Genomic DNA, 21,672 nt, shown 5'->3' with positions numbered 1-21,672 from the left:
CCCAAATGACTGTTTCATTTTAGAAGCGGAATCGAAATCGTCTTCTCTGAAATGGTCACTACAGACAACTTGACTATCTCGCCTGTAACTAGTCGGCTCAGTCATTTCTTTTCCTTTCGTTCGTATCTGCTTAATCCAGTTTTCTTGAAACAGAATTAGTAGGAAATGAGTGCAAGCTCACTCCTACTCGTGTTGTATTGCCACAACCTCCAACAATACACCTTTTTACCATTTATTTCACACACGGCTCCACTTGTTGAACGAAACTACAATGAAAATTGGAAAGCTGTGTTCCCTACACTGCGTCACTTTAGCTTTGCCTTACGGAAATTACCGAGCGCGAAATCAGCTAGGAGCGTTTCGCCTCTAACAATAAAAAAATCGATGTTCTGTAGTCATTAGTAAGGAACCCTCTACCTACAACAGCAACAACAAAAACCTAAAAAAAAATCTCTTCTGGAATTTAGATGTTGACGAAATCGCTACTCATCTTCATTAAATGTATTATCAAAAGTAAAGGTATAACAACAAAGACAGAAACCTCAGAGATTCTTTTTGAAACATTAGCACGACCAATCTGGAATACATGTACAAGTAGTTTGGACCCAGATTCGAAGCAGAAACATGAAAATGTAGGAATAATTCGAAGAAAAGACGCAAGTTAGAGTCCGAATATATACAAGTGAAGCAATGCATTCAATTAAACAACATACTTCCAAGAGATAAACACCCCATGACTTTTAGACAATTCCATGCCACTAAAACATAAAAATATAGTTATAGGTACTGATTTTTGTAATGTCAAGTTTTCATTGAAATTCCGTCTTGCATTCATTGTAAAATCACCATACCTGACTTGTTTCAGTTGTGCAGAAGTTGTTTGAATTTTAGGAAACAACAACAATTATATCATAAATGATGGCACTCATTGTGATTGCTAAATTGCGTTATATGGTACAAGATTTTTTATATATATTTAGAAAACAATTTGTTTTCTTTCTTTTTCTTTCCTTCGTTCGTTATTATAACAAATCTGTTTTCTTTTGCATAAGCTGGGTTTGTGGATGTGTGAAATTACTGACGCCACTTCATTACGTGGAATATGAAAACTTTCTAGCGGAAAGTAGATTACGTATTTCCAGCCATAATATATTTTGCACGATGACGAGAGATAGTTGCTGAATGAGACTTTAAAGAAAATGGGACGGTGTATTGGAGTTCCAGACGTTGTGACTTTTTGCGACATAATTCAGATCGGCTCGAATGCGATTTATCTATAAAATTTACGAATGTAAGACTAGATGTAGTGTTTTATCAAGTTTGCGAGAAACGCTGCTACAAGAGAAATTTGCATCAGAATCCGTTACCTTGTTGAAAACGCGAAAAAACGAGTGAAGAAGATCTATGTAGCAGAAGTCCTGCTGACGTGAAATTCCTCCATGTGTACTGGTCGTACAATGGAGAGCTTAAAAAAAAAAAAGAAAAAAAAATGATTAAAGAAGAGGAAAAAAGTACCAAAGGAGACATTTTGGATTCACATTCTTTTCCCTGACAAGTATTTATCAGACCTAATACACCTCCAGATTACAGAGGAAAGGAGGAGGAACTCTGGAATGGAAACGTTTGAGTGCAGAATTCGGATAATTTTATGGCACCTTGAACTATCAGACAATTTATCTAAAAGCAATAAATTGCAAACCACTATCTGTGAGATTTAATTTGCAAATTATAAATAAAATAAATAAATATGTTTGTGTTTATCAAAGAATTCCAAATTGGAAACTCTCTCTCTCTCTCTCTCTCTCTCTCTCTCTCTCTCTCTCATAGTTACCATGATTTAACTCTGCTTAGAAGAACTGGCTAAATGTGCGGGAAATTTTTAATTTAAAAAGATGAACAGACTCCAATAGATTACGTTCCCCGTCTTGTCGGATGACGCCTGACAAACTAGTGGCATGTTTATCGTTTAATTTTGTGTGCCCGAAACTGTTTTTTATTTTCTTCTCTGATGTGCTTGATTTTGCTCTATATTTAACGGCCGAAACAAAAACACATCAGTTTCTCTCTACCTGATTAGAGCTAGTGTGTGTGTGTGTGTGTGCGTGTGTGTGTGTGTGCTCACCAAAGCTAGAAAAAATCTGGACAGTACTGAGCTCGTTTCATAAATTCAATTTTAAATAATTAGCCAATTTATGATAATATATTTCTTTTGTTCCATCTATACCAGAAGTACGTTAAGTTTTGCTAATCTTTAAATATCACGCTCAGCTTCGTATAGTGACATTGGTTTAAAAAACCAAAATGAATTGTATATTATTACTGTTATATGATTATTCATGATATGTGACTTAATTTTCTGGGTCTTTTTTAATCCTTTATTTGTTTTTGAAAGGACAGGGACATGAGTAGTAGATTTGACAGGGTCATGAGTAGTAGATTTGACAGGGTCATGATTAGTATATTTGATAGGGACATAAGTAGCATATTTGACAGGGACATAAGTAGTATATTTGACAGGGACAGGAGTAGTAGACTTTAGAGGGACATGAGTAGTAGATTTTAGAGGGACTTGAGTAGTAGATTTGAGAGGGACATGAGTAGTAAATTTGACAGGAACATGAATAGTAGATTTGACAGGGGCTTGAGTAGTAGGTTTGACAGGGACATGAGTAGTAGATTTGACAGGGACATGAGTAGCAGATTTTACAGGAACATGAATTAGTAGATTTGACAGGGACATGAGTAGTAGATTTGACAGAGAAATGAGTAGTAGATCTGACAGGGTCATGAGTAGCAGATTTGACAGGACATGAGTAGTAGATTTTAGAGGGACATGAGTAGTAAATTTGACAGGAACATGAATAGTAGATTTGACAGGGGCTTGAGTAGTAGGTTTGACAGGGACATGAGTAGTAGATTTGACAGGGACATGAGTAGCAGATTTTACAGGAACATGAATTAGTAGATTTGACAGGGACATGAGTAGTAGATTTGACAGGGAAATGAGTAGTAGATCTGACAGGGTCATGAGTAGCAGATTTGACAGGGACATGAGTAGTAGATTTTAGAGGGACTTGAGCAGTAGATTTGATAGGGACATGAGTAGTAAATTTGACAGGAACATGAATAGTAGATTTGACAGGGGCTTGAGTAGTAGGTTTGACAGGGACATGAGTTTTAGATTTGACAGGGACATGAGTAGCAGATTTTACAGGAACATGAATTAGTAGATTTGACAGGGACATGAGTAGTAGATTTGACAGAGAAATGAGTGGTAGATCTGACAGGGTCATGAGTAGCAGATTTGACAGGGATATGAGTAGTAGATTTTAGAGGGACTTGTGTAGTAGATTTGAGAGGGACATGAGTAGTAGATTTTACAGGAACATGAGCAGTAGATTTTACAGGAACATGAGTAGTAGATTTAAGAGGGACATGAGTAGTAGATTTTACAGGAACATGAGTAGTAGATTTGACAGGGACATGAGTAGTAGATTTTACAAGGACATGAATAGTAGATTTGGCAGGGACATGAGTAGTAGATTTGACAGGGTCATGATTAGTATATTTGATTGGGACATGAGTAGTGGATTTGACAGGGACATGAGTAGTAGATTTGACAGGGACATGAGTAGTAGATTTGACAGGGATATGAGTAGCAGATTTGACAGGGACATGAGTAGTAGACTTTACAGGGATATGAGTAGTATATTTGAGAGGGACATGAGTAGTAGATTTTACAGGGACATGAGTAGTAGATTTGACAGGGACATGAGTAGTAGATTTTACAGGGATATGAGTAGCATATTTGAGAGAGACATGAGTAGCAGATTTGACAGGGACATGAGTAGTAGATTTGACAGGGACATCAGTAGTATACTTTAGAGAGACATGAGTAGCAGATTTGACAGGGACATGAGTAGTAGATTTTACAGGGTCCTGACAGGTACATGAGTAGTAGATTTGATCTTAATTCCATCAAAATTTCTGCATCTGTATCTCTTTACATTTCTTTAACATGAAGTAGCTCGGAATTTCAAACCACAAATGTTCCATTGGGGTTTAGGCTACGCCTTGACTTGATCCAGGGATTTAATCGTCATTATTTGCAGAAACAAAATTCGCCTAGTATACCAGTCATGTATCTAATGATCAGTCTATATACCAACCAATCAATCTATTTATCCGTCATTACCATGTCAATCATTTGTTTTTACCCAAGACATTTATATCACATGTCTGGCATTTGTCGACAGGAATTTTTTTCATGTCTGTGAGTGTAATATCATTCATTTGCTATGTCAGGAATTTCCATAGTGTTCAATTTCAGCATCCCAATTAAAAAGAAAATGGCATGTTGTTGTCACCATTTTAGTGAAACTATGAAACAGGACATGTGCTTTATGGAAACAACTGAAAAGCCTTTGATATTATAATTTTCATTGTTTTTGTAAAATAACACAACAAATATTATGGTACCTTCCACGCATGAAAAGAAAACAGTTTGTGCAATCATGGGCTCAGAATACGTCCAAAGTTACTAATGTTTTACGCCCGTATAAATTACCCGTATAAATATGTCAACAGTGAGTCTCTATCTCTCATGCCCAATAAAATGTTAATTCAGCTTTAACAATTTTATTTTTCATGCAATAATAATTTATGCTTTTACAATACATCATAATACTGTGAATTTAACATACTGTCTCCAAGCGTAATTTTCTTGCCACGCTCCCTTTCATCCCTTCCACGCCCTGTCGTAATGTTTCTTTATTACAGCTAACTGATTCTGGATCTCGCAGTTCATGATTTTCCACATGCAGGTGATATAAAATTTATGTGTAAGTTCCTGTCTTCTCAATAAATGGTACGTAAACACAAGGAAATCAATTAAATTTTATGTTGGATATCACATGATCGCGGGATCAGTAGGCAATTAACAAACCAATTCTTTTCAATTAAAATGATCTCATGACCGAAGTCTGGAAATTGGTATATTTTCTTCGCATTCGTGGGATCTTAAGTAACTATATGTCTCATTTCCGGTTTGGTGCACCGTAAATATCTAAATATTGGACATAGTTGAGCGTACGATATCTTGTAAAGTCCAGGACAAGGAACTTGGCAAATAATCAGAAATGTACACCTGCGAGTCAGATTAGGAAATACATAATTTATCAGGATAAGGAAATTAAATCAAACATATTTTCATCATTGTAATAAACACTCCCATGTGTTAACCTGTTGTGTCTTTTTTAATTAAGAGCATAATGCCTCAAAGAGCGAATGCTCCTCTCTTCTGTCTGTTTTTCTCTCTCACGCGAACGCGCGAGCGTTCTATAACATGACAACGAGAATTTGATGAATGTTTCGTACTGAATGTACACTTCTAGTTGCTTCATAGACTTGAATGGGCCAGGAAGTTTTTGATCAATGGTATTGTATGATGTAATAAATTCAGATGCTCTACATTAAATATGTATATGAAAATACTAATTCCTATATAATCTTTGGTTCTCAGGATGGACTCAAAAGGCCAGCTTGGTTTCTCACTTTTTTCTTTTTCTTTATTGATCACCTGGGTCTTGATGATTTCTACATTGCGGATCAGACATGTCAAGTGAATGAAAGCAGTTGTAGTGACTTGAGCCAATTTAACCCATTCAGAAGCTGTCTATTCAGACATAGAGCAAAATTCAAACGTAATAGAACTAGATGGTAAACGCTTTTGCTTTATACAGTGTCAAAGTGGGTTACTAAAAGACAATTTTATGGACACGCCCACTAAATTCGGAATATCTTGGCCCTGTTTTTTGAGCCATCTAGCCGTACCAGACAATACAATCGATCATTCTAAAAATGTATTGACAATTTCAATTGATTGATAACGCAAACACAAAACTACAAGAAATGTAGTGTTTATTGTATGAGAAAAGAACTATTGATAATTTGTATTGACAAATTTCCTCCACCGAAAAGATAATTAGAAGGTTGAGATGACTCAATTTGGTTTGGGTGACACTTTGAAAGATAAAATTAAAAGATTTAAATTGAAAAATATTTAACCCACGCACTGGTAAGAACGAACACCGAACTACATTACGCTGATGTCAAATGTAAGGATATTCTTGCAACAAACGATAGATTTTAAAATAATGTGCCAGCTTTCATTTATAAAAATAAGATCAATTTTAAGGATTACTGCTGAATGATGAAACTGGTATTAATAGAAACGAATTAAGTATAATCTCTTCTCTCTCATAGGTAGACTCCAACTGAAAACTGAACAACGCGTCGGCAGATCTGACTCTATGCAGTTTGTTAGGAGTAATCAGTAAAAGAAACAACATGAACCTTCATCTGCTTGCACCTTATGCGAAGGCAGATCAGGGTCTATGATATCATCAGTTGGACTCGTCTTAGAAGCGAGGCAAGCCGGTAGTTTTGCTCGAGGCGCATATAGAAATGACAAAGTCGCTGATTTAGTTGTATTTGTTTTTTCCAACACGTTTAGAGAAACTTAGATTCAAATATGCAATTGCTGCCGTTTCTAAAATGGTGAAATTTTGTCCTGAAGATATACCAACAAACCTATATATGACCAAAGTTCTTTGTACATGCATACTTACATACTAAAATGATACAATTCAGAAAGGAATTAGTCAGTTCTACGCAACATGTTTGTCCTCTGTAATTGTTCAATACGTCACTGTATCATGGCTGAGAAAAGCAAATAGGTGGATTTTAATCGATCTTTAGCAACATAAAAGAAACAGTAGCGTCTACTTCAAATTTGTAATTGATCGATCTGAGTTTTGTTTTTGTCAGGATAGAAAGATGTCACGATGTTTATCAGGATCGAAAAAAGATCAATCAGATCGGTTGTACATTAAAATCAAGCAGTTAAACTGTAAATTAAAAGATAGACATGACGAGAGGAACATTGTAGCGTAAATTTGATTTTTAATCTGTTATTAATCTCTGACCTACATATCTTGGTCTTGCAATCTGTCTGGTTCTTCATCTTTCTGTCTATTTGTCTCATATTCAAGCATGCATCTACAGGAAATACGTTTATTCTTATGGATTTTGATTTGTAACTTTAACATACGTGTCCATTACTTGTTTTCATTATGTATTTCATAATGAGATATAGAAATACTATTGCTATCGACTAGTAGGACAAAATCGATATCAACACTATTGTGATATCACTTTTATCGCCACAGTGTCGATACCGATTTATCAATATCAACATTGTGGCGATAAAAGTGGTATCACCACAGTGACAAGGCAGATATATTTTCGATATCGAAAATATATCTGCCTGAAGTGATTGACTCAAACATATGTTTCCATATCTAATGAGATTTCATTTTCATGTCATGCTATATATTTATAAATAAGCAATGAGGGGGTCCCATTAAAAATAAATGCATACAAACGAATTGGAAAGATCAAAAAGTAGATTTCAAACAGTAACATACTCACAAATAATTTTTCACATGAATTGTGCAAATTGTCATTGACTAAACTTACGTGACCTACTTCGAATTCGATATTCATTGCCATGTTGCATGCTATTCGAGCCTGTATTTCAATAATTTAGGGCTATTACATTAACTTCTTTTACTGTTCCTTCCCTCTCCATCCCTGCACATCATGATTAACATCTGTCAACTGTAGACCCTCTAGTGTTCTTTTATGCATGCAGTGGGGTGCCATCAAGATATGATTTCAAACAGCGGAAACTGCAAATGACTGAACTACACAAACTGTTTATATTGCCACGCATACAGTGTTGTATCTTATAATCTGTAATACTCTAAGACAAATGGTATACATTGTTAGGAAAAAGCTTCTGATTAAAGTATAGTAGTAATATTTTAAGTAGTAATTTAATTCGAATCACAATTGTGTTTGAACACGATTTAAAAATATGGCGTTGATTAGTGTTGATTGCAAACCGAAAGTACGTGACACTCGCAAATTCAATGCAGCTTCTGCTACCGAGCTGCAAATTTGTCAAATAAATAAATTCGCGTTTGAATGTAGAAATAAACAAAGTTAAGAACAAAAACTCTGACAAGTAAACTCACAATAATTAAAAGCTATTATTAAAAGATGTTATGCTCCGAAGTCTGTCAGATATAACCGATGTCTGATATTTCTACATTACTCCAACCCAAACAATATCAATCCGCGCATAAAATGTGTTAGGAAAAAGCAAATCTCTTCTTTTTCGTACAAATATATTCATTATTTTGACAAAATAAACGATTGGAAAATTACACGTAGAAGCTACGTTTGTAAAACTTCGCTATCCCAGTTATTGTACAATTTGGGAACTTCTTTTCATCGATGTAGTACTACAATCGTTAATCGCAATTTGGCACAGAATGGAGAAAACAAGCAAATTTTGCCATTAAAAATATATGACAGAAAAGTTTATTGAGCGGATATACCAAATTATTTCACTCGTGAAGTATAACAATTTTGTATTGTCACTCGTGGCTTCGTCACTCGATACAATACAAATGATCCCACTCCACTCGTGTCATACTTCCTTATATCTACTAAAACAAACGTATATGTCCTTCACGTACTATTTTATGCAGAGATGACTGAAATGTGTAGCAATAACGATACGATTTTGTTCTATTTAGACTATCTGTGACATTTGTTTTTCTCCATACCCCTCAACCATCTGTTGTGTTGTTAGCGAAATTCCTCTTTGTTAATAGACCCTGCCGCCCCCACGAGTACATCATACGATGCTCGTCACCCATAATCGTCTTAGCCGCTTTAGCAAAACAAGTTGGCTCCTCCATTCCCATGCTGATTCGAAATAATTAAAATCCAACAAAACTGCATTTGCAATAGCCAGTGTGTGCTTGTTTGGGTTACTGTTGCGTGACCTCTCAACCTATTATGTACAATTTCTTGTACAATCCGTCAACTGAGATGGACAATGTAGACAGATTAAAGTATAACATTAAACCAGTTTGTCATTACTGTTGAAGTTACCAAGAAATGTCAGTTGTCATTATCTATCAGTATTTTAAAGACATCAATCTAAATGTGAGTCATTACGTGCTGCCACGTCAGCTTGAAAATACTCAATGATCAAAGATAGTAGAAATTGATGAAGACATAAAAACAGTTGAGTTGCGCGCTTTTGACATAAATTTATGTTCGTTATTTAGCACACTTCCACCCTTGTTTCACACAAGAAGAGACTAATACATTAGGGTTAAAAATACAAACTTTATATTCTGAATTGATACTTGTAACATTTTTGTTGAAAACTTCAAACTGAAACATTTATACTTTCCTCTAAATATAATTAATTTACTACCGAATGACCTAATTAATTATCAGATATCTAAAACATTTATAAATAATTTCACGATTCTCTTCGTTAAGTTTATCCGTATAAAAGTTCCGGAAAAATGTCCCAGACAAATCCTGAATTTGACAGAAAATTAACATGTATATATACAGACTTTTAAATAAACTGAGAAGACATACATTTCTTTAAATTTAACTTACTAGTTACGGTTGTTATTGTTGCTGCTGCTATCGTAGATTTAACACAAATGATAGGCCATAATACACGGAAGCCAGTATATCTGGCGGAAAAAGAACCCGGGAAAATCCTGGGAAGAACCACCAACCCGCTGTAAGCTTTGGCCGAGTCGAAACTCAAACCCACGCAGACGGAGGTGAGACGTCTGTGATTGATACGGACGGTAGACATTTAAATATCATAAAGATGAAGAATGGCTAATCAAGCGAAATTTTGTGTCAGTCATGAATGTGTGGGTTCCATCAACATGTCTGTTCATCATGTGTCAAAATCTTCCCCAGCGATGCGAAAAAGCCTTCCTTCGAATAATATGACATCACTGAAAAAGGCTAACGTCATCGGAAAGGAATTTATTATGGGATCAAATCATCGTGGTTTGGTATTTATCAAAAAGAGTAAATTTAAGAAAGTAATTTAAGCCCGAGTTCATTATGTTAACTTTGCGAGTGATTAGGAAAAAAATAATCTTCGGTAAGTAACCAGCTATGATTATTATGTATAATTATAAATAATTTCTGTATTTAATATACAGGATATTAATATATATAATTCAAGTTTCACTTTTTATACCATCATATCAACGGATTCCATAACCACAATATTTGATTTTAAATATATAGTACTTTTCTTATATTAGCCTTTTCACGCTGCATGAGAATACCATCTTCGACAAAAAAGAGTCGTCAACCCACATGACATTGTTTATCATCGATGTGAAACCATGTGTATAAACTCTCATTGGCAAGCAAAGATGAGCTGGTATATATAAAATCACAGCACAAAATGTACTGACGGTCACCGTGAAACTCTCTGTTGTATCGAGCAAATACACTTTACGTGTTTAGTATTTTTGTTACTTGTTTTCTACGTAGTTTCATCTTTTCTCCACCCCCGCCCCCACAAAGTCGAATCCATATTTAGTGTGGTCTGTTGCACTTACATCATATGACTAATACTCTGAATAATAGTTGATTGATAACGCACTGTCAATTAAAAATGTAGATCTTTATAAGGAACGGTTGCTCTTCAAGCGTGTCATTTATTAGAAACAGCGGTGTGAGCGGTGCGCTTTTGGATGCTGGAGGACCTTGCGATTGCAACGTTTGAACTTCTAATCGGAAATTTTGTCTTACCGTTGCCAAAATTTAAAAGACGCCATGGGTGGTAGTAGTGGCGGTGGCTTGAATATCGTGGCTGTTCCAAAAAGAAATGTAGAAATTTATTATTGACTCAAAAAAGTTCACAAACATATGATTACAGTTATGTTCCATTATAACTACAGTTAAAATTGTATGTACAGAATCACACCAAACAGTATCCCTCTGCTCCTATATTTCTCGCAGATGCAAGGACAAGAGAAATATGTGAACAGAAGATGACCTACAATTATGGAAGAGTGTGGTTGGTTGTAGAGAACGATGGTAGAAATCGTGCAGTCTTAGTGTCTGATACTTAATACGGATCTTCGTTAGTATTTGTTCGTATAAAGTGACAATATTTAAACATTACAGTAAGTCATTGAGTATAGAGAATATAATTTTTCGTAAGTAATGTCTTTATATTACTAAAGTTTCGTATAAAATCCATATAAACTCAGAAACAATCTCCACCTAGATTAATGCACGCCTCTTTTATGATCGCTAGATAGGGACTCTTACAATTATGTTCAGAGAACCCTTTGTGGACGGGCTTGTATATATGAATGACGGCAATTCACAATGGTGACGAAGCAAAATAAAAAGGTACATGGGAGACTGGAACGTGACTTTGTCTAAACAAGTTTCGAACTGCCTATTATTCGTGAACCGGACTACGCTTTTAGGGACCAGTAATTCATTTCCGACAGGACTGCAATATATTAAATAATAAAAACAATTTCGTTGTTAGATTAGAATACAACCAATGCATGCTCGCATTCATTAGTTAGAAACGTTTGTGCAGCCTTGAAAAAATAGATAATTCTCAGTATTTCCTCGAACATTAGACTCCCCGCTCTGCACCTAATAACATAGCCTCGCACCTGGAGACCATAAACTATTTTGTTAGTAGGAATTGAAATACAGGGTATGGACATAAAGGTAAATATTTTCTTGTCAACTATAGTATAGAGAAAGAGGTTTATGAAATGTATAATAGATGAAAATTAAAACCATTTGCTAGCCACTGGATGCATGTCCAAATATTTATCACTCTATTTATTAAATCCGCTACCAGTGGACTGATTCTTTGACTGTACAATAATTAGTGGTCTGATGCCTTTAACATAGCACAGCCATCTTGTCAAAGCACACATGCTCGAGGATATTACAATAATATCTTGTCACATGGGAAAGACATATTTTGTTCATTCCAGTTGGAAAGAACGTTATGGTCATCGTCTCTAAGAACTATTACCCCCGACCCACGGGAAGCTACTGATAAGCTTTTCTTACCCACGTTGGCCGACCCGAGACTCGAACCCATGTGCACAGAGCTGTAAAGAGAATGAAACCAATTGGCCACTTGTACTACTGTACTTTATCAGTTCTTCAGAGGTTGGATGAAATCTGTCAGTTTTGGCTGCATTGTCTGTTTTATAGTATTCCCTTGGCATATGTAGGCATATTGATCAAAAACGTTTCAGCCAGGTTTTATGAATACTGAGTCAACAAACCTTATTCCTTCAAATTGTTGTTTAATGTATCGATTGTTCGGAACTGTTGTCATTGAATAGTGCATTTTTCGTTGCATTTTCATGTTCTATCGTTTTTGTTTTGCCAGCTCACTCAAGATCAATTACTTTGAATAGATTGCTTTCTAGCAAATTCTGTATTGTAAGCTACTACTCGTCCAATGATTACTCCTTCTGCTATCATACAGTGTGCGAAGAAGCACAACCAAAACTATTATCTTCCTTTTGAGACTACTGGAGAAGATTGGCTCCCTGTCTCAATAAAAACAAGTATTGTGCATCTAATTCTTTTTCATCTGTTTTGAAGTATGTATTTGTTTTTAGAGATGTGCGGTTTTGATAGCGCTTTCATCACCACTCAGGTCGAAAGATTTTTTTTTGTCAACTTGTTATATCCATTTTTTTTATATCTTTTAAATTGTTATACTCCAAAAGTCGTGAGCAGTTGTTTAACAAATATGGCTATGTTCAAACTGTCTGCTAGCTGCATCCAGTAAAATCACAGGATCACGTAAATTTGTGACACTGTTATTTGCGTCTTTCTCCTCTATTGCTACTGAAATGCTTAATGGTACAACTACCTCACTAGCTCATCTCAGATATCATTTTTTTCATACAGCCTAAATAGCATATATTACAGACATACCATATAGGTCAATTACGTTTCCGTTTTCATCTATTATGCTGATGTTCAATCTGGTGATTGTACCCCTATAGAATTGCATGCAAACATTTTTATCTGGTCGAATTTCTAGAAAAACAAAGAATATTCTCCATAGGGGAATTTTTGATTTTACTGCTCTGATGGAGGAAGATGTAAAAATTGTGAGTTTCAAAAACATGAATATTGTAATAAATTCAGTGGAAATCTGATAATTTTAACAGAACTGAATTGTAACAACTTCGACTTGGTAGTTATTTATCTACTTTGTATAATTGTTAGAATGAATGATTTTAATTTTTATGTAGTGTTTCAATACTTTTTGTGTTATCATGATTATCATATATTTGTTAATGTCATGTTTTTTGTGTGCATTTTACTGTTGTAACATCCCTATTAAATTACAAAAGCTCTTCTTCATTCTGGCTTGGTTGCTTATATAGTAAAATATGTTGTGTTTTGTTACTTCATCGAAACTATTGTGATACCCAACAGTAAATAAATTCCTTCCACTGAAATGGGTAGAGTGCCGTGTATGTTATCAATTTGATTTCTCCATTAAGAGGACAACACTTGTTATATGACCCTCCATTCTACTGGAATAACTAAAAGAGTAAAAAATTGTACAAAATGGTACAAGATCCCTCCATTACAAATTTACTTTTCATTTTTCTTCAGGAGTATTGTTCATTTGGAACACTTTCTCTGCATTGACAACTGTATACCCCATTTGTTGCAACGATTATAGACTTTCTCCGGTGTAAGTGTCTCCAAATCTCCATTTCCTTCAATTTATTGAACTCCTGTCAAATTCTTTTTTTCAGTTCATCTGTGTCTTTCTTTCAGCGTAACGAGGCGTTGAATTTCTGTTTAATGTCTTTTTCTAAATGCATTTTATAATCCCTTTGTGCCTATTACACTAATTGATGACTAAAATCAGCTCATCGTAATTAAAACCATCGTTATTTATTGATTTTCATGGCATCCATAGTCATCAGCTTGTAGTTTGCATAAGTTAGTATTGATCTGATTGGAGATCAATGTTTCTATTAAATATTTTTAAACAAATCATAAAAATGTTGTATCAAACTTATTCGAAGTCGAAGGAACAACGACGTCGGTAATCATTCCAAGAACGCCTAATCTAACTGTTGTTATTCCCATACAAACTGCAACTATTGTCATAAAAAATAAATGATACTTTGCGTGTCTTTACAGCACATTAAGAATGTTCATTTTTACTTACATAATCATTTTTTAATCTCTTTGTTTTTGTCAAGTGTAAATTTAATACTTGTCAGCTCGAAATGGGTGATATAACGGTGGAGCAGGTGCAACATTACCTTTTGATGGACGACGTTGGTACACTTGAGAAGAGCAGTTCCCGAATCATATCAATATTTTATTTTTCACGTTCTATTTCAGCAAAGCTACGCAATTCTGTTTTGCACATTCTTTACAATTGCTCGTGTGCTTGCTTTTTAAAACATATATGTAGTCCTTTGGATAACTGTTACACATTTAACTGTCGGTCAAGGTTTGATTTAGCAAAGCATTTTCAGGGTGGTAATGTATCTTGTAATCACCATAAGGTAGTCAGTTTGCTAGTTGGAGTATATCGTTTTACAGCTTCTTCAGTGTCGATGATTGAAAATTTCTTCTTCAGAAACATTTTAGGGCAGGCTAATGTAAAGTTTTAACGTCACATGGTAAATAGTAACGTTGATAATGTGTGTTCTTTTGTTTCAGTCTACTGGTAAAAAATGTACTATTTATCACTCAAAAATTCAAGCTTTTGAGTAATGTTGGTCTGGTTTTACATTCATCTTGACGGCGTTAACAACTGTGTAGGTTAATGTTCACATGTTGCTATGCAGTCAATTGCCAACTAATTAAGCGAAAATAGAATAATAAGTAATACAATTTCTCCAAAACATATGTCTGATTGAGGACCTATTGACATGTTAAACAATTTTGTTTCAAAAAGCATAATGCACGTAACCGAGATCAGATTTAAATGCTGCCTTGTAAACAGATTTTCTTAGTAACAAAACTGTGTTTTGTACACGTTTTGTCATTTCATCAGAGTTTAAGGAAAAGAAAACAAACATCCACTCATTTATCATCAAATACAAGCAAATATCAAATAATATATTTTAATGTAGTCCCATAAAGGTGTATAATGTCTCATAGTCTGCTTGCAGTAGTATATTGTGATGCTTAGGGTATTCTGGTTATTTTGTTCAAACGTTTAGTATTTGGCATTTTATGAATTCTTGCAATCACTATCAAGTTGTTTGTCAAGTTCAGCTCTTCGTATGTATTTTTGTTTTGCTGTGAATTTTTTTAATATAAATTCACATTTATACGTAGTTCTCTGTTGATCATGTCTTCCACTGTAATATTTTTTAAAATCTCAATAATTTTCTACACTCCTAAAATATTTGGTCTATTGTATTTCGTTTGCCATAAGCTTTGTCAGTATTTTTTTCTATTGCATTTATAAAAGTTTAGAACTGAGTGTATCTCAAATATTTATTGTGCATTGTATATGTGTATCCTTATTTCACATACTAAATGAATTTAAATATTAGTTCTGCACCTTGTTTCTCTCTTTGTAATCTTGGGATCATCACACTTTGGAAGATGTGCTGAATTGTATATCTCTCATATTAATTAAGTTTGGGCAATTTTGTGGTAATGTTTTCTTACTAAAGGGTTTATGGATATATTAAAAATGTACATGATACAAGTTGTATTCAGGAAGAAGGCAACATGTATGGTGTAACTGCTATATTGTCTTTGAAAATGTTCTGTATCCTCATAATTGCAACAACATTTATGTTGTTTAAGACACCTTTTCTCTTTATTAAAACCTGGTTAAAGACCAACTTGCAGTCCTTAACGTGGGATGCAGCTTGAAACAGCTTCGTATGTTTGAAAGTTGTCTCTTTTTATTACTTTCTAATATCTTTTATCACTCTGATAGAAAAGTATATCTATTGCAGTCATCATGTTAAGTGTTTTTAAGGAGTACAAGTTCTTGTTTCTTCTTTATGTCTTATTTAATATTTTCATGGAATGTAATGTGTATTTAGATGTTATCAACAAGTATTTAGAACTCACATAAACTTTTATTTTCAGCAAAGTGAATGCTTTCTCAGTCCATTGAAACGCGTGAATAGTTTCACATTATATCATAGTCTGACGTTCATATGATTGCTTATAAACAGCTTTCTCATATGTTGAGTTACCATTAGTTAAATCGAACTTTGCTTTCGTTAACTTATGATGTCTATCTTTGTCTACATTGATCTTGTAAAATTTGCGAATTGTTCGAGATATAACTGATAATAAAATGCATATTTGCGTTTTGCTAACATCACAAATCTAATATATTCCTTCCTCCTACCTCGCAGTTTTCATCATATTGATATCAAGGACGACGATGCTTTATTTCATCAATGAAGAAAAGGTAAAATCTGAAACTTTAACAACAAATTAACTCTTTTGTTTTCTTGAATGTTATTAATTTATCAACGTTACTTTAACCGCACTTTTTTATGTCAAAATTTGTAAACAATTAGCATTATGTCTATATACCAACATTGTTGCGTATTATAGTTGTAAAGCATGTATTGCCTCTCTGGAAATTGTGAGTGAAATAGCACAATATAGCTTTGTTCCACTATTTGTGATGTGTAAAAAATTATTTTTTTATTTTTGTGTTCGCTCACTGTCACTATAGCCTGACTGGTCTTGGAAAATCTATTAAGTAATTTGTGAAATAATCACCTCACATATGACTGGTCTAGTAATTTAGATTAGTTGTTGAGGCAAGTTCAGAACTGGTATGTTGATATTGTTATGGGGTTTAACGCCATTTTTCAGCACAAGACGGGCTATGCATGGTTGCCAGTATAAATGGCGGAGGATGAACCTGGGAAAACCCCTGAAAGAATAACAGACCCACGGGAAGCTACTGGCAAGCAGCTTTCTCACGTATCCACACTGACCGAACCCAAGCCGCAAACCCAGACAGACGTGAGATGGGAACTTGGCCCCCCCCCCCCAATTGGAAGTGAATTTGTGACACATATTTTATTTATATACCCGTTCGTATGTGTGTGTGTGTGTGTGTGTGTGTGATTTGGATTTTTAACGTAGCTTTAACAATGTTTCAGTCATATCGCTACGATGCCTGCAGTGTGACAGTTTAAACTGATGTCTAGCACTGGGGCATGATGTCCCACCCAGTCATATTATACTGACGCCAGGCCGAAAAGCCATAACACTAACCTTTTAAAGTTGAACGCATATCGAGGCAGATGCAAGTATTATTTTTGTACGTCTTTGTTATGACTCCGACAGGGTTTGAACCCGCGACATCTCGCATCCGACGCTCTAACAACTATGCCACCAGAGCGTATGTATGTATGTATGTATGTATGTATGTATGTATGTATGTATGTATGTATGTATGTATGTATGTATGTATTAGCGTTTAACGGTACTTCAGAACAATAATGACTATATGGTGCCAATTAAAGGTACGATTCTAAAAATGTAATAATGAAGAATTGCATACAACCTTTAGGAGATAGTCTTCCAAATAAATGTAACCACGAAGTACTACAAAATGCATTCCGTAAAAAGTGTATGTAATAGAATATAAAGAAGAAAAACAATAACGTCTTTAGAATATAGTCTCAATATTTTTATATAAATCTCATTCACCCCACCCACCCCAAAAAACACGAATTCATATTAAAATTCTGCTGGCAATTTAAACCACGTGTAAATTATATCGTCTATGCAGGACTCTTTATAGCAGACTAGTTACGTCATCAACAACTACGGCACTAGCTTTTTATCTGGTTTTTATTTTATACCAGCTGTATACCACAAATCGTTGATTTTCTAGTCTAACTATGTTCACCATGTATTAACTCCCGAATACCTAGTCCAATGACACCGACAGTCAGAATTGCCTGTGGCCATATACGTTCTATTTATTCCACACTTGCCTTTTGGACATATACGTACCATTACACACTTGACTTGCCTCTCATTCTTCTAGCAAAACAATTTTGTGCTCCACTAAACACAATGAAACTCGCTTTATAATTTACGGTTGCACGCTTTCTATACATAGTAACTGTTTGTAATTTTAAGAGGCATGCCTGTCAGCTGATTCGGTGATTGACAGTTCGTTCACTTTCTCGAAAATACGTCTATTTTAAGCTAATAAGAATACTAATGTGAAACTATCGAATCCTCTTCTGTTGGCGTCATAGCTTACCACATGCAGACTGAGACCGAGACATCATTTAATTAGAAAATAATTTGAATGTCATTTCCTGGGAGAAATTAAATTTGTTTATGAAGGTACTTTGATTTTCATTTATTTACCAAGGGAAACGTAAACTTATATTCCATCATACGATAATGGATCGAATGAAGACACAGACTCCAAATTATTATCAACGTATTAATTTTTATCTGGTTAAACATAATACTTTCATACTTTTAACAGTCTTCAATTCAAGTCAGAATATATACCAAACAAGGTGATTTTTTCTCTCTAAATTTGTATAAGTTAGAATAGGTATCGGTAGAAAAATAATCAATTTTAATATGCATGCATTTGATTTGTAATGCATGTAATATTGCTTTGTAACTTTAAAAACAAAAATTGTATCCATACGAGACCACCACATCAATTTTCATCTTAAATTAAATAATTTCCTGACGAATGACAAATTTTAAAATTTATTATTCATTGACCCATGTGTCTTCCATAAACCTAAAAGTCGAGATATCTCGCCATTCGACATTTTTCATTTTTCTTCTTTTCGTGCACCATACTGAATACAATTTTTCGAAGAATATTTCCATACTCTTCACTCATTAATCAGGTTTACAAAGCGAACTCCAATAAAACTTTTCGTTCTTTACAGCCAGTAAAATGCAGACGATTTTGTATAACTTCGGTTGCGACAAGGTTAGACAGCAGTTGTCAGTATTGTCATTCATAAGAATGGCTGTTCGTGATTGATGAGTTTCATTTGTCCAGAATACATTCTTTTCGTTGATGAATGCTTGTTGGTCGGTCCGATCATGACCCTTTCATATGTCATCCATTTTGAGTGTCATGCACAAACCCTTCATATAACCATCGGAAACACTTATTCTATCTTCCGAATTTGCTGAATGTGACCGAAAACGTACATTCGTCATTTAAAATATAAAATCTTACAAGATTTACTATATATCAAATTCTGTCAAACGTTGTTGTTTTTCTTCAGATAAACCCTCAGGTGAGAGGTTCTACAGGATCAAAGAGACTACTCCGGTGGCCTAGTGGTTACAGCGTCCGCCCCGGATGCGGGAGGGCGTTGGTTCGAACCCCGGCCGAGTCACACCAAAGACTTCTAAAAATGGTACCTACAGCTGCCTCGCTAGGCGTTCAGCATTAAGAGGTTAGTGTTAGGATTGGTTGGCCTGGTGTCAGGATAATGAGACTGGGTGGGGCATGATGATATATGTCTGCGGCTTGATGCCCCAGTGCTGGACATAACTTTGAACTGCCACACTGCAGACATCGTAGCGATATGACTGGAACATTGTTAAAGCTACATTAAAAATATAAAACACACACACACACACACACACACGCACACACACACACACACACACACACACACGCACACAGTGGTTCAAATACAATAGCAGATTTTAAAATTAAATTTTAGAAACAACTAAATGTAACACCCTTTTGATTTCATTTTATCAGATGTGAATAATCAATGTTAGTTTATTAAGACTTAATTACATATGTAAGGCAAGTGACCACTCTTCGTATTTTTTTTAATGACAATTAACTTTGACTTAAATTTAATGATAAATATAGCGTAATATACTTTCAAAATCGAAAATAAATATATTTTTTATCAAGGGTTAACATATGTTTTCTATTTATTTTAGGAGTGGGATGAAGCATAAATGTATCGAAAATATTGATAAAAGGTCCCAATAGTGGAAATAAATGTCACTTTATTACCCCCAACCCAACTGTTATTTATAAATATGCAGGCATTCATTCAGTAACCCCGTCACTATGATAACGGACCAGTATCAGACATATGTAAATTGTTTATCCTCATATAACATATAATCCGAGATTAAACAGATATCCTTCTGCAGTTTCGTTTCGTGGTAATAAATATTTCCTCAATCACTTAACCGAGGCAGAGCAGGAATGTATGCAATTGGATACTCAGCGAACATTCGGTTTACATACGTGGTATATAGTTCATCTCTGACCATCTTCGTAAGCCAAGGTTCCGATATTTTAGCATATCTACATCTTGGCGGATCAACCAGATATTTCAGTGATTCTGATCTGCATCCAATGAAAATCAAGTTGCTCAAATCTGAACACACACAACTGGAATGGACTAATAAATAAGCGATTTTCCACTGCCGGTTATAGTTTGCACAAATTCATCCTTAACCTGAAAACGCTTTTTTTATGACTTTATTCTGGTGTGTAGTCAGAATTTCGATGTGAAACTTACAAAATATCCTTTTAAAGTCAATTTCATCGCTGTTGTACGCTACTGGTTATTTGGCATTACAAACTAAAGAAGGAAACTCATGAAATCCAATAAATGTCGGTAACGCAATGCATCAAATATCGGATCGATCCGACAAAGTGTAGATAGGCTAACATATTGGGGGTGCGTTTGTGTTTTGGATTTTTAACGTAGCTTTGACAATTTTGCAGTCATATCGCTACGATATCTGTAGTGTGGCAGTTTATAGTGATGTCTAGCACTGGGGCATCATGCCACAGACATGTAACATGATGTCCCACCCAGTCACATTATCCGGACACTAGGCCGACCAGTCCTAACACTAACCTCTTAATCCTGAGCGTCTAGCGAAGCAGAACCATTTTTATAAGTCTTTTTTTTCTGATTTGGTCGGGGTTCTAACCCAGATCCCCCGCATCCGAGGCGGACGCTCTAACAACTAGGCCACCTTATCGGGCGGCTAACATATTGGAACCTTGTCTTAGGAAGATGATCACATCTTCGCTAGCCAGTATTCCAATGACCCTACCTACACCTTGGTGGATCGAACGGCTTTATCGGTGCTTTGTCCTAGCAACATCTAACGGATTTCATGTGTTGCTTCCTTTGGTATGTAATTCAAGCTGACCTAAAGCGTGGTGCATTGTACATCGGCCGAAAACGGTGTTGTCAATTGACCTGAAAATGATTCTCTGTAAGCTTAACATCGAAAGTATGATTATGTACCAGAGGAAAGCCATTACATGTCTATTTGGGTGAAACGTATTTGTGCAAACACAATCTGACATTGAGAAAAGAGCTTATTTATCAGTCAATTAAAGTTGTGTGCTCCCCTTATCTTGATCACGTAGGAACAGTATTCAAATTTGAACAACCTGATTTTGATTGGATGCGGTGGCTTGCCGCTGTTTCCAATGAAATTTACAGACCCGAATCGCAGAAATATCTACTCAATATGCCAAGGTGTAGATGGACTTATCGGGAACTTGTCAAGCGTAGACGAGATGATCACAGACATTAGATAGTATCAAAGAGTAAGAACAACGACACAGGACAGGTCATAACAAATCACCAGTGTTGACACACGAATATTTTTAGAATATTTAAATTTTATTTAAAAATTAAATAATATCAATCTCTGCGGATACTGAGC

This window comes from Sinohyriopsis cumingii, chromosome 12, assembly GCF_028554795.1.
Source record: "Sinohyriopsis cumingii isolate HCF-2022 chromosome 12, ASM2855479v2, whole genome shotgun sequence".
NCBI lineage: Eukaryota > Metazoa > Mollusca > Bivalvia > Unionida > Unionidae > Sinohyriopsis > Sinohyriopsis cumingii.
Note: the sequence above shows the minus strand (reverse complement) of the source record.